Below are 11,526 nucleotides of genomic sequence, written 5' to 3' on the forward strand. Positions count from 1 at the left end.
GTGAAACTTCCAAACGTGCTAAAAGCTCGCCAGCGATGTTGCGGAAGTATAAGAATTCTTGTCACCAGTCGGGAAGAACTGATGCCGAGCTGGGGAACGTCTAAGAGTAACTTGGAAGATACTTCTGGAAGACCCGCAGAAGAAACTTCTAGATGACTCTTGGAAGTAAGGTATTGCCAAAGACTCTTCTAGATGTGACTAGGAAGTCACTTCTTGAAGTGACTACCTAGTATCCTCTAGAAGTGTTCCTATCTTATCTTCCAGAAGTTGAGTTTTCTCTTCTTCTAGAAGATGAGTTTTCTCTTCTTCCAGAAGAAGAGTATTCTCTTCTTCTTGAAGATGAATATTCTCTTCTTCTAGAAGATGAGTATTCTCGTCTTCTAGAAGATGAGTTTTCTCTTTTTCTATTTGTATACTCACCAAAATAAAATCTATAAAAATAAATCTAAATAAAATGAAATTTTATAGTTTTTATTGAATTAATTGAAATTAAAATAGTAGAAAATATAATTGATTTAACAACTAATCTAAAAAAAGTAATATATGTACATTAGACCGAAAATATTTTCGCTTAAGTGTTGTCCATTCGTGAGCTGGACAGTTTTAAAGAAAATATCGTATGGGAACACGATTCTTCATGTTAAATTCAATATTTTATCCAGCTTCAAAAAATCTTTGTTATGTTTTATAATGGTTCCCAAAATATTTCTAGTCTGTCGATGGCCGTTCGTGAGCTGAACCGGTTACAAAAAAGTCCCTTTTTAGTTATTTTGTTTTAAATTATACAGCATTTCTTAAACAATATATACAGTATGTGGTATCATTTGAAAGGTTTTTTGAAGCCAAGTCTAGTGGTGCGCAAAATTTGCAAAATTGTGCATATATTTAATTTTTCTTAGTAAAAACCTAACAATTTTAAATATTTTGGAATATGACAATTATAAGCAAACGGTTATTTATGATTAATACATCATTGGACGCGACTTTAAAATACCTTTTAAACGATACCCGTATTGGATATTTTGTTTCAAAACAAACAAAAATTTTAAAAAAATAATTCCAAAATAACTTTTTTAAATTTGGTCCAGCGGTCACTTAAAAATTTTTTGGGAATCATCATAAAACAAAGCAAGGTAAATTTTGGGAGGGGTAACAAAAACACGTTTTTGTTTTCCATACAGAGTGAGTCGGTCTAATGTACATATGTATCAAAAATTTAGAATTATTACCTTATAATAAGATAATTTTCAGGGAATCTGTATTAATATTCCAACTGCTGACTGGTATACTTCCGAAAATTGTAAAACGTTGGACTCTAAAATATTTTTGTAGTTCTTCATCAATTTTATGATTAATCCATCAAATTGTAAGAGTTATATTATGGAACGCATTAATCCTTCAACGAAATAAACCAAAATAATCTTATAATTAATATTGAATATTTATTGAAATTACCAGTTAACTTTAGGAAGCAATAAAAATAGGATTCTCTCATGTCCAATACATTTACCACCAAAGTTTAAACGGTCAGATCCATTTTTTACATTTTCTGCAAATAATCGACATTTTTAATTGAACCACGTGATGAAATAAGACATATATAACTTACCAGATCCCTTTTTTATATTTTAATTCGGTTAGAAGTATTTTAATAGGGGGTACAATATTAGCTACTGCTTTCTAAAAAATAAAATAATTAAAAATTAATTAATTTATTTATTTATTGTTTTGAATCAATAAAAACATTACCTTTCATGAACATTTTTTCAATAACTTGGAATTAAACCGTCTATAAAGATCTGAAATTACTAAGTCATGGATTATTTTTATACCCACCATCAAAAAAGATGGGGGGTATATTGATTTTGTCATTCCGTTTGTAACACATCGAAATATTGGTCATAGACCCACAAAAGTATATATATTCTGGGTCCTCATTAAATTCTAAGACGATCTAGCCATGTCTGTCCGTCCGTCCGTCCGTCCGTCTGTCTGTCTGTCTGTCTGTCTGTTGAAAGCACGATAGAGTCGAATGGAAAGAGCTAGAGGGTTGAAATTTCACATAAATATTTCTTATAGGTAGGTTTGTTTGGTATTGAAAATGGGCAATATCGGTCCACGTTTTCGGATAGCCCCCATACAAGTGGCCCTCGAAAAGCAGCTTTAACAGCCATAACTTGTTTAAAAATACGAATATAGCGATGAAATTCGACATAAGTAAGTTTCTTGTGATCCAAAAATTTTATGAGGATCGGTCCATAATTGACCCTACCCCCCATATAAGGTCCCCTTCAGAAAATGACTTTAACGCTCATTACTGGCTTAAAAATTCTAGTATATAGATGAAATTCGTCATAAGTAAGTTTCATACGAGTCAAAATCTATCTAAAAAATGTTATGTTGATCGGTCCATGATTGACCCTACCCCCCATATAAGGTCCCCTTCAGAAAATTCCTTTAACGCTTATAACTGGCCTAATAATACGAATATATAGATGAAATTCGACATAAGTAAGTTTCATTCGAGTCAAACGAGCTTTGATGGTGGGTATATAAGATTCGGCATAGCCGAATATAACACTCTTACTTGTTTAAATTATTTACAGTCACTAACGATAGAAACACCTTAACGACCCTAAACGGGATATTGCTTTTGACACTAATATTGCAATACTATTTTTTGTTTGCTCTCTTCTAATACTTAGGTTCAATATCTTGGGAACGGCATGCTAAATATTAAGAATATTAGTATCATATGATAGGTCATAGAAAGACCTGGTGTTAATAACTAAAAAAGTACCTATAATTAGAATAATTAAATCCAAAGCTATATGAAAATTAATAAAATTGTATTTATTTAAGAAAGGTGGGTTTAAAACTATCTGGTTTCAATATTAAATATCTTATATGGGCAATTTCGTGTCGAGTGACCCAAGTCAAAAAATAATTTATGTATAAAACAGTAGTATTAATTTCAATATAATGATTCCAGACCTAAATGCGCAAATAGTTTTAAAAATATTGAAAGTTAAGATTTAACTCAAATAAATCTAAATATGTTAAAAATGCAATGTTCATCAAATGAAAGCCGAAATGTACAACTTGAAAAAGTCTTTAAATGCTTATACCTCCTAAACGAATTAAGAGAGAGTCGAAATTTAATATAAAAACATTTTTAATGAAACATATTAGACTTTTTTGAAAATAATGGAAATGGAAGCCGTTTAGAGTTGTTAACATATTCCTAAAATAGTATTTTAATATGACAACTTACTTTTTAATTTTATTTATATAATCCTTCCTTATACTTTTTGGTATATATTTAATACACTTCGCCAATTGAGAAAACCTTCTTAAATGTTTATTAACAGTTGATTTTTAACACAACACTGTCATATTGTTTTTTATTACTTAAGATTCACAATATTTTAATTACACTATTTTTCTATGAACATTAAATTCAATAACTCATTTAAGTTTTACGATGAATAATTAAAACTGAACATGACTGAACAAAACACAAAACATCACTGAACTTAGCAAAATTTCTGCATTATTTATTTTTATTTTTTTTTTCACGCTAAAAAATGGAGTATTTATATTTTTTTGTTTTTGTACTCTTCTTACTATCATCCGGAAGTAACCTAAAAGTATACTTCCAGACGGCGAAAACTAGAAATCAATGTATTTTGTTTTTGTAAAATGTGTGCTCTCGTCTGACAATTGTACAGAAGTGACTACAATCCACACTTCCAGATGAATAAAATACAACATTAATGTGAACACTCTTCAAACTGTCTTCCAGAAGTGACATAAACGTACAAATCAAGAAGATACAAATTAGGAAACAATGTATTTTGTTATTGTAAAATGTGTGTTCTCACCCAACTCTCTTACAGAAGTCACTAAAACGTATACTTCCAGATGAAAAAAATTCAACAGACATGGTTTTTTGTTTAAGCAAAATGGATGCACTCTTCTAACTATCATCCGGAAGTAACTTAAAAGTATATTTCTAGAAGACGAAAATTCGAAATCAATGTATTTTGTTTTTGTAAAATGTGCGTTCTCGTCTGACAATCGTCCAGAAGTGTTTCTGACGTGGCGTCTGGGGTGATGCGCAATAGTTTTCTCTTTTAAATGTTTGAAGGGAATATACATATTATAAAGAAATGTACATGTATTTCCAATTACATACATATATTTTAAATATGTAGATGCTTGTCGATTGCTTGGGTCTGATGATGCCGAAAAATACATAAGAAATGACTTGAATATAATTAAGAAACGCCAAATTCATGCAGAATGTATAAAAAATAAAAGAACAAGTTAATTTCTGTATATGTATGTGTACATTTTAAATTTATTTATATGTTATGTATGAATTACCCCAATAAACATCGATTCAAACCTGTGAATATTTTTGAAAATTTTCTTAACTAAATAATGTACTTTCCAAATTGTTTTCAAATTTTAAAGTTTAGCCTTTGAAATAAACATGATAATTTCAAAAAAACGCTTAAAAAATATAATGTGTGATACATATTTATAAAATTTTCAAAGTTTTGTTTTAATTGAACTTAGAAAAGTTTCTTTCAAAAAATAAATTATTTTAGAAAAATAAAAACAGAACATTTTTTCTACAGCAAGGGAGCGAAAAAACGTTAAATATAGGAGAAATAATCGGAGATATAAAAGAAAAATATGCTAAAATAAATGTATGAATGTTTTATTTTCAGGTGATGTAAAAAAATATATGAATTTTGCAATAGTTAGCATTATAATTAGGGTTTGAAATATGTATGAAAATAATAATAAAGAATACTTGAAATACGTTTGAAATTTTTTTTAGTTTCAAGCTTACCTCTAGCCTTTTTTTAAATTTGAAATACATTTGAAAAATACGTTTGATTTCTAACTGCCTTTTTGTTTGAGAAGGCCATAATTTTCCATTTGAAAACAAAAATTTTCAAATTTGTTCTCAAAGGCTATGTATGAAATTTGAATAGGTTTTCAAATACATATTTACATCATTTCAAAGGTTTTTGCTTATTGGGACCTAATTGTTTTGTTTTTTTTTTATAAGAATATATATATTTTTGTTTTCTTTTTAAGCTTTTTACCTAAATTAAATAAATAAAATTGTTTAAAAAATTAAAATGGGTTCAATATTATAATTTTTCAAATAGGTAAATCATCAAAGGTAAAAATCAGGTAATTTTCTAACAGTTTAATTCAAAAGTGAACTTATTGCTAATAAAACTATAATTCTTCTATAAATAACTATAGATCAGTTAAAAATTTGCAAACTTTAAGTTAACTTTAAGTTAGCTAAAAATTAGTCAACTTAAAGTTAACTTTTAAATAACAAACTTTAAGTTATATAAAAATTAGCCAACTTTAAGCTAACCTTTGAATAACCAACTTTAAGTTGGTTAAAAAATTGCTAACTTTAAGCTAACTATTACATAACTGACTCTAAGTTAGTTGAAAAGTTATGCAGAGTCGGACAATTGACTACTGCCAATGACACCCCTATATTAAAATAGTCAGTTCGCTTCATTGAAAATAATCTAAGAGTCAACCACAACTAGCTGAGAAAAAACTAACTTATAATGCATTAAAAGTTAGTTGAGTTGCTTGCAGAGACTTTATTAAATATAAAAATAAATTAAAATAAACACTAACACTATTGAGATTTTAATACAGAATGGTAGTATAACTTAAAATACACATGTCATCAGTATATTATTGGTTTGACCCATACGCCAAATACTTGTTATTGAGAAAAACGAATAAGAAGGTTTTATAAACTTTTCTCAAAATTTACGTGGTATATATTTTTTAAATTTTCACACTTGATTTCGACATATGTTTTTAACAAAATTATAGATTTACACACCGTTATGTAAAATTTAAAAAAAGTTATTAAGATTTTAAAGAAAACAAAAATTCGTGTATCTTATAAATTTTTTATTTTTGTTTTCCCTTTTATACCCTTTCTATATCCACACAAAATGAGTTTTTTTTATGTCCACCATCGAAAAAGATCCGAACGAAAACAGCTAGAAGGCTGAAATTTTTCACAAATATTTTTTTATTAATGTAGGTTGCTTGGTATTGAAAATGGACAGTATCGGACAATTTCACCCACAGCCCCATATACATACATAAGTGTCCGCCCAGAATACAGTTTAAATAGTCAAACCTGGCTTAGAAATACCAGTATAGCGATGAAATTCAACAAAAACTAGTTTTATAGGGTAGGGTCCCTAAGTGACCCTACCCCTAATATAACTATACTTTAACTATAGGCTTAAAAATGCCATTATAATGATGAAAATCGAAATAAGAACGTTCTACAGTAACCAAAATGTTTCAACCAAATGGTTTGAATATTGGTATATATCTCTTTCACGTATGTATATGGGACACCGGTGTCCCAAGATTTTTTTTAATTTTTCTTTCGTAATTTTGAGTTCACAGCTACAGTAAATCGTTATTTCCATAGAAAATTAAGTTCTTTTTTAGAATTTGATGGCACTGCAAGCTAAAAAGGATAATATTCTTCTATAAGTATTCCAAAAACCTAAAAATATTAGTTACCTATTTCTATATCCCATAATACATTCGCAATCTGCCATGTTGGATGAACATTCTGATGGGTGTTTTTATAGGTAGTAAATCTTCATCAAACATCCTAATGGCATGGAACTATAACAAAATGTCAGATAAACAATTAAATACCACTTAATTAATAATTTCTTCGAAAAAAAAAAAAAAAAAAAAACGGAGCTGGTAATGAAAATTGCATTTTTTTACTTCGGCACTCAAATTATTTATGAATTGTTGTTGTTTATGTGCAAAATTTTCACTAAATTTTCTAAGATGGTGTTACCAGACCAGCACATATTTTATATGTATACAAAAACTGTCAAATTATGTATGCTGGAAAATAACAATCAGTGAAATAGATCTGTCAAAATCCATATACAAATAATGTAAACAAGAGTTTTAAAAACACCTTGTAATGTGTGCTTTGATCTACGTTTTTGTTATGGCAGTGAAGCAAAACAATAGTGATTAATTTGTTTTCAATTTTTGTATGAAAATTGTGGTCTATACGCTAAACAGTGGCATATGGAGCAAAACAATATTTATTTAGTCTTAAAACTGTGGATATAGACCAAAGTTAACACCCGATATCTCGGAAATATTGAAAAATGGGTTTCGGAATCGGAAAGAGGATGTCCAAATTATATACAATTCTAACTCAATTTTTTTTAAATGGTCGGTGGGTCAAACCAATAATATACTGACGATGTTACAATCAAAAAATTACCTTAGTTTTACTTTAAAAATGTACTTTTGCTGTGGTATGTGTAGCCGGGTATTTGCGGGGAGTAGAAGTTAAAAACTTATATGTAAACTAGCTATACCCAGTGTGCTTCGCTACCCTCATCGTAATGGAATAAAATAAATATCATTATTGTAAATGTATATATATCTGCAATATCAAAAATTCCCCTTTTAGAGAACTCTTTAAGTTTGATTTTATGATTCTAGTCTCAATATTACAGAAAATTAAAAAAAAAACAGTTGAAGAACTAAAAAGTACCAGACAGTGCCTTTTTATATATTTTCATTAAATCAGGATAACGCATGTTTAATTTTTAACCAGAAACCAAAAAAATCGCATAAAGATTTTTATACAATCAGGAAGCTACATGTAATTTTATGTTTTTAGGTTCAATATTATAGAAAATTCGAAAAGTATTAGTAAAAGAACAAAAAAGTACCAGAGTATCCTTTTTCAATTTTCGTTCAATTGGGATACTGCGTGTTTAATTTTATGTTTTTAAGTGAAGTGAAGTACGAAAAAGTACCAAAAAACCTATTTTATTTAATTTCATGTTCCTAAGTTCAATATTATAGAAAATTCAAAAAGTACCAGAAAATATTCCAGTTTAAATTTTCATTCACTCAAGTCCCTGATTGCTTTTATAGATTCTAATTAACTGCGGGCTCCACATGCTTAATTTCATGTTTCTAGGATCAATATTATAAAAAACACAAAAAGTACCTTTTGAAGAACGAAAAAGTACCAAAAAGTGCCCTTTTATAGGTTCTCACTTAATCCAGGCTCTAAACGCTTAATTTCATGTTTCTAGGTTCAATATTATAGAAAATTCAAAATGTACCTTTTAAAGAACGAAAAAGTACCAAAAAGTCCCCTTTTATAGGTCCTCACTTAATCCGGGCTCTACATGCTTAATTTCACGTTTCTAGGTTCAATATTATACAAAAATCCAAAAAGTACCTTTTGAAGAACGAAAAAGTTCCAAAAAGTCCCCTTTTATATGTTCTCACTTAATCCAGGCTCTACATACTTAATTTCATGTTTCTAGGTTCAATATTATAAAAAATTCAAAAAGTACCTTTGGATGAACGAAAAGTCCCCTTTTATAGATTCTCATTTACTCCGAGCTCTACATGCTTAATTTCATGTTTCTAGGTTAAATTTTATAGAAAACTCAAAAAGTACCAGTCGAAGGACGAAAAAGTACCAAAAAGTCCCCTTTTATAGATACTCATTTACTCCGGGCTCTACATGCTTAATTTCACGTTTCTAGGTTCCATATTATACAAAAATCCAATAAGAACGAAAAAGTACCAAAAGGTCCCTTTTTATAGGTTCTCACTTAATCCAGGATCTACATAGTTATTTTCATGTTTCTAGGTTCAATATTATAGGAAATTCAAAAAGTACCTTTTGAAGAACGAAACAGTACCAAAAAGTCCCGTTTTATAGATTCTCATTTACTCCGGGCTCTACATGCTTAATTTCATGTTTCTAGGTTAAATTTTATAGAAAACTCAAAAAGTACCAGTCGAAGGACGAAAAAGTACCAAAAAGTCCCCTTTTATAGATTCTCATTTACTCTGGGCTCTACATGCTTAATTTCATGTTTCTAGGTTAAATTTTATAGAAAACTCAAAAAGTACCAGTCGAAGGACGAAAAAGTTCCAAAAAGTCCCCTATTATAGATTCTCATTTACTCTGGGCTCTACATGCTTAAATTCATGTTTCTAGGTTAAATTTTATAGAAAACTCAAAAAGTACCAGTCGAAAGACGAAAAAGTTCCAAAAAGTCCCCTTTTATAGATTCTCATTTACTCCGTGCTCTACATGCTTAATTTCATGTTTCTAGGTTAAATTTTATAGAAAACTCAAAAAGTACCAGTCGAAGGACTAAAAAGTACCAAAAAGTCCCATGTCATAATGTCATGTTTCTAGGTTAAATTTTATAGAAAACTCAAAAAGTACCAGTCGAAGGACGAAAAAGTACCAAAAAGTCCCCTTTTATAGATTCTCATTTACTCCGGGCTCTACATGTTTAATTTCATGTTTCTAGGTTCAATATTATAGAAAATTCAAAAAGTACCTTTTGAAGACCGAAAAAGTACCAAAAAGTCCCCTTTTATAGATTCTCATTTACTCCGGGCTCTACATGTTTAATTTCATGTTTCTAGGTTCAATGTTATAGAAAATTCAAAAAGTACCTTTTGAAGACCGAAAAAGTACCAAAAAGTCCCCTTTTATAGATTCTCATTTACTCCGGGCTCTACATGCTTAATTTCATGTTTCTAGGTTAAATTTTATAGAAAACTCAAAAAGTACCAGTCGAAGGACGAAAAAGTACCAAAAAGTCCCCTTTTATAGATTCTCATTTACTCCGGGCTCTACATGTTTAATTTCATGTTTCTAGGTTCAATATTATAGAAAATTCAAAAAGTACCTTTTGAAGACCGAAAAAGTACCAAAAAGTCCCATTTTATAGATTCTCATTTACTCCGAGCTCTACATGCTTAATTTCATGTTTCTAGGTTTAATTTTAAAGAAAACTCAAAAAAGTACCTGTGTATTATTAATTTCATGTTTCTATTTCAATATCATAGAAAACTCAAAAAGGACCAGTTGGAGAATGAAAAGTACCAAAAAATATCACTTGGTACCGGGGTTCCAAATAACACCCCATTAGGATATTTAGTGTTTCTAAATTTAAAAATTTTATCTAAATTGGATCATTGTGGTTGAATAAAATCAAATTTCCCGTTTTTACCCCTTTTGGTACTTTTTTCCTCCCCATTAACGAAATAAAAATTCTATTCCAAAAAGTTGCAACATCGTAGTGGGAGCCCGTTATTATGTATTCATATGTATAAGTTAATAAACCAAAAACAATGTTTTATGAAAAAAGTACCAAAAATAGGTACAATTTTAACCCTTTAAACGTCCAAATATCCAAAAAGTACTAAATTCATATTTTCATTTTTTCGTTAAGTTATGAAGGAGTCAAAAATATTTTTTGAATGTGCACTGGTTTAAAAGATACATGGGGTGCGAAAAAAGTACCAAAATACAGTTTTTACCCGTTTATTCCCTAAAGGGGCCGAATTTTAAAAAAGTACCAGACACCTGTCCGTTTATTTTTTAAATGAACGGCGATAAGCTTTAAACTGTTTTTGTATCTTTTCTAGTTTAGGAGATATAAGGTTACCGAATTTACCCGTTTTTACCCTTTTTTACCCCTAAACATTCGAATTTCCAAAAATCCCGTCTTAGTGGATCTATTTGGCGGGAGACCAACCTCCTGTCCAAATTTCAGCTCTTTAGCTTCAACCGTTTAGGCTGTGCGATGATGAATCAGTCAGTGAATCAGTCAGTCAGTCAGTCAGTAACGTTAGAATTTTATATATATAGATTATGAACAGAATCTCATGGTAGTTAGTAAAGAAATTTTGTTTCTTTAAAACTTGTTAACGTTAAATTGCATCGCTATACTTCTATTTTAAGCCAGTTAGTTGTGCGCTTTAAAATCGTTGGGGTAGGGTCGAATATTGCCCTATCCTCTTGAAAAGTTGTAAATAGTTTTTGGGTCCCAAAATCTTATTCATGTCGAAATTCATCTCTATTCGGGTATTTTAAAAACAGTTATAACTCTTAGAGTAATTTTTTCAAGGGTACTTTATATGGGAGCTATGATAAAAAATATTGGCCGATACTCATAAATATTAGTGTAGCGATTTATGTTCATTAAAGTTTTGTCTATATATAATTTCAAAGCTTTACTGATATGTTTAATGCATTTATGAGCATTAAAATAAAATATACATATATGGGGACTAGGATCAAATAAAGCCCGATGTCCGCCATTCTTTACTATATAATTTTTGAATACATAAAAATAACTTGGTCCAAATTTGATCACGATTACTAGCTGCTCATCATAGTTATTTCTTTTTAATCTCTTTTCCGAGGAGCCACTTGTATGGGGAGCATGAGAAATCGTGAATCTACACTTACTAAATTTTATACACTTGGTCCAAAAGACACGGCAAAACATTTGTGTGAAATTAGATCAAATTATATTCAAAATAGAACCTGTATGTAAGGGAAAAGTTATAAGAAAATGTGCTAAGTGCAGAAAAAAAATAAAAATTCAGAAAAATAAAACCTGCTAA

General features: G+C 29.4%; 1 long non-coding RNA gene across 1 annotated transcript; it reads right to left on the reverse strand.

Moving 5' to 3' along the window:
- Positions 1 to 6,309: 6,309 nt before the first annotated feature.
- On the reverse strand, positions 6,310 to 6,773 carry LOC119616503. Its single transcript, XR_005232549.1, has 2 exons — positions 6,607 to 6,773; positions 6,310 to 6,550 (listed from the first exon to the last, which is right to left on the reverse strand). It is a non-coding gene; the product is annotated as an uncharacterized LOC119616503 (long non-coding RNA).
- Positions 6,774 to 11,526: the final 4,753 nt, after the last annotated feature.

This window comes from Lucilia sericata, unplaced genomic scaffold (genome assembly GCF_015586225.1).
Source record: "Lucilia sericata isolate MDLA Ls3-8-SP2 unplaced genomic scaffold, ASM1558622v1 Contig000076F_arrow, whole genome shotgun sequence".
In the NCBI taxonomy this organism is placed as follows: domain Eukaryota; kingdom Metazoa; phylum Arthropoda; class Insecta; order Diptera; family Calliphoridae; genus Lucilia; species Lucilia sericata.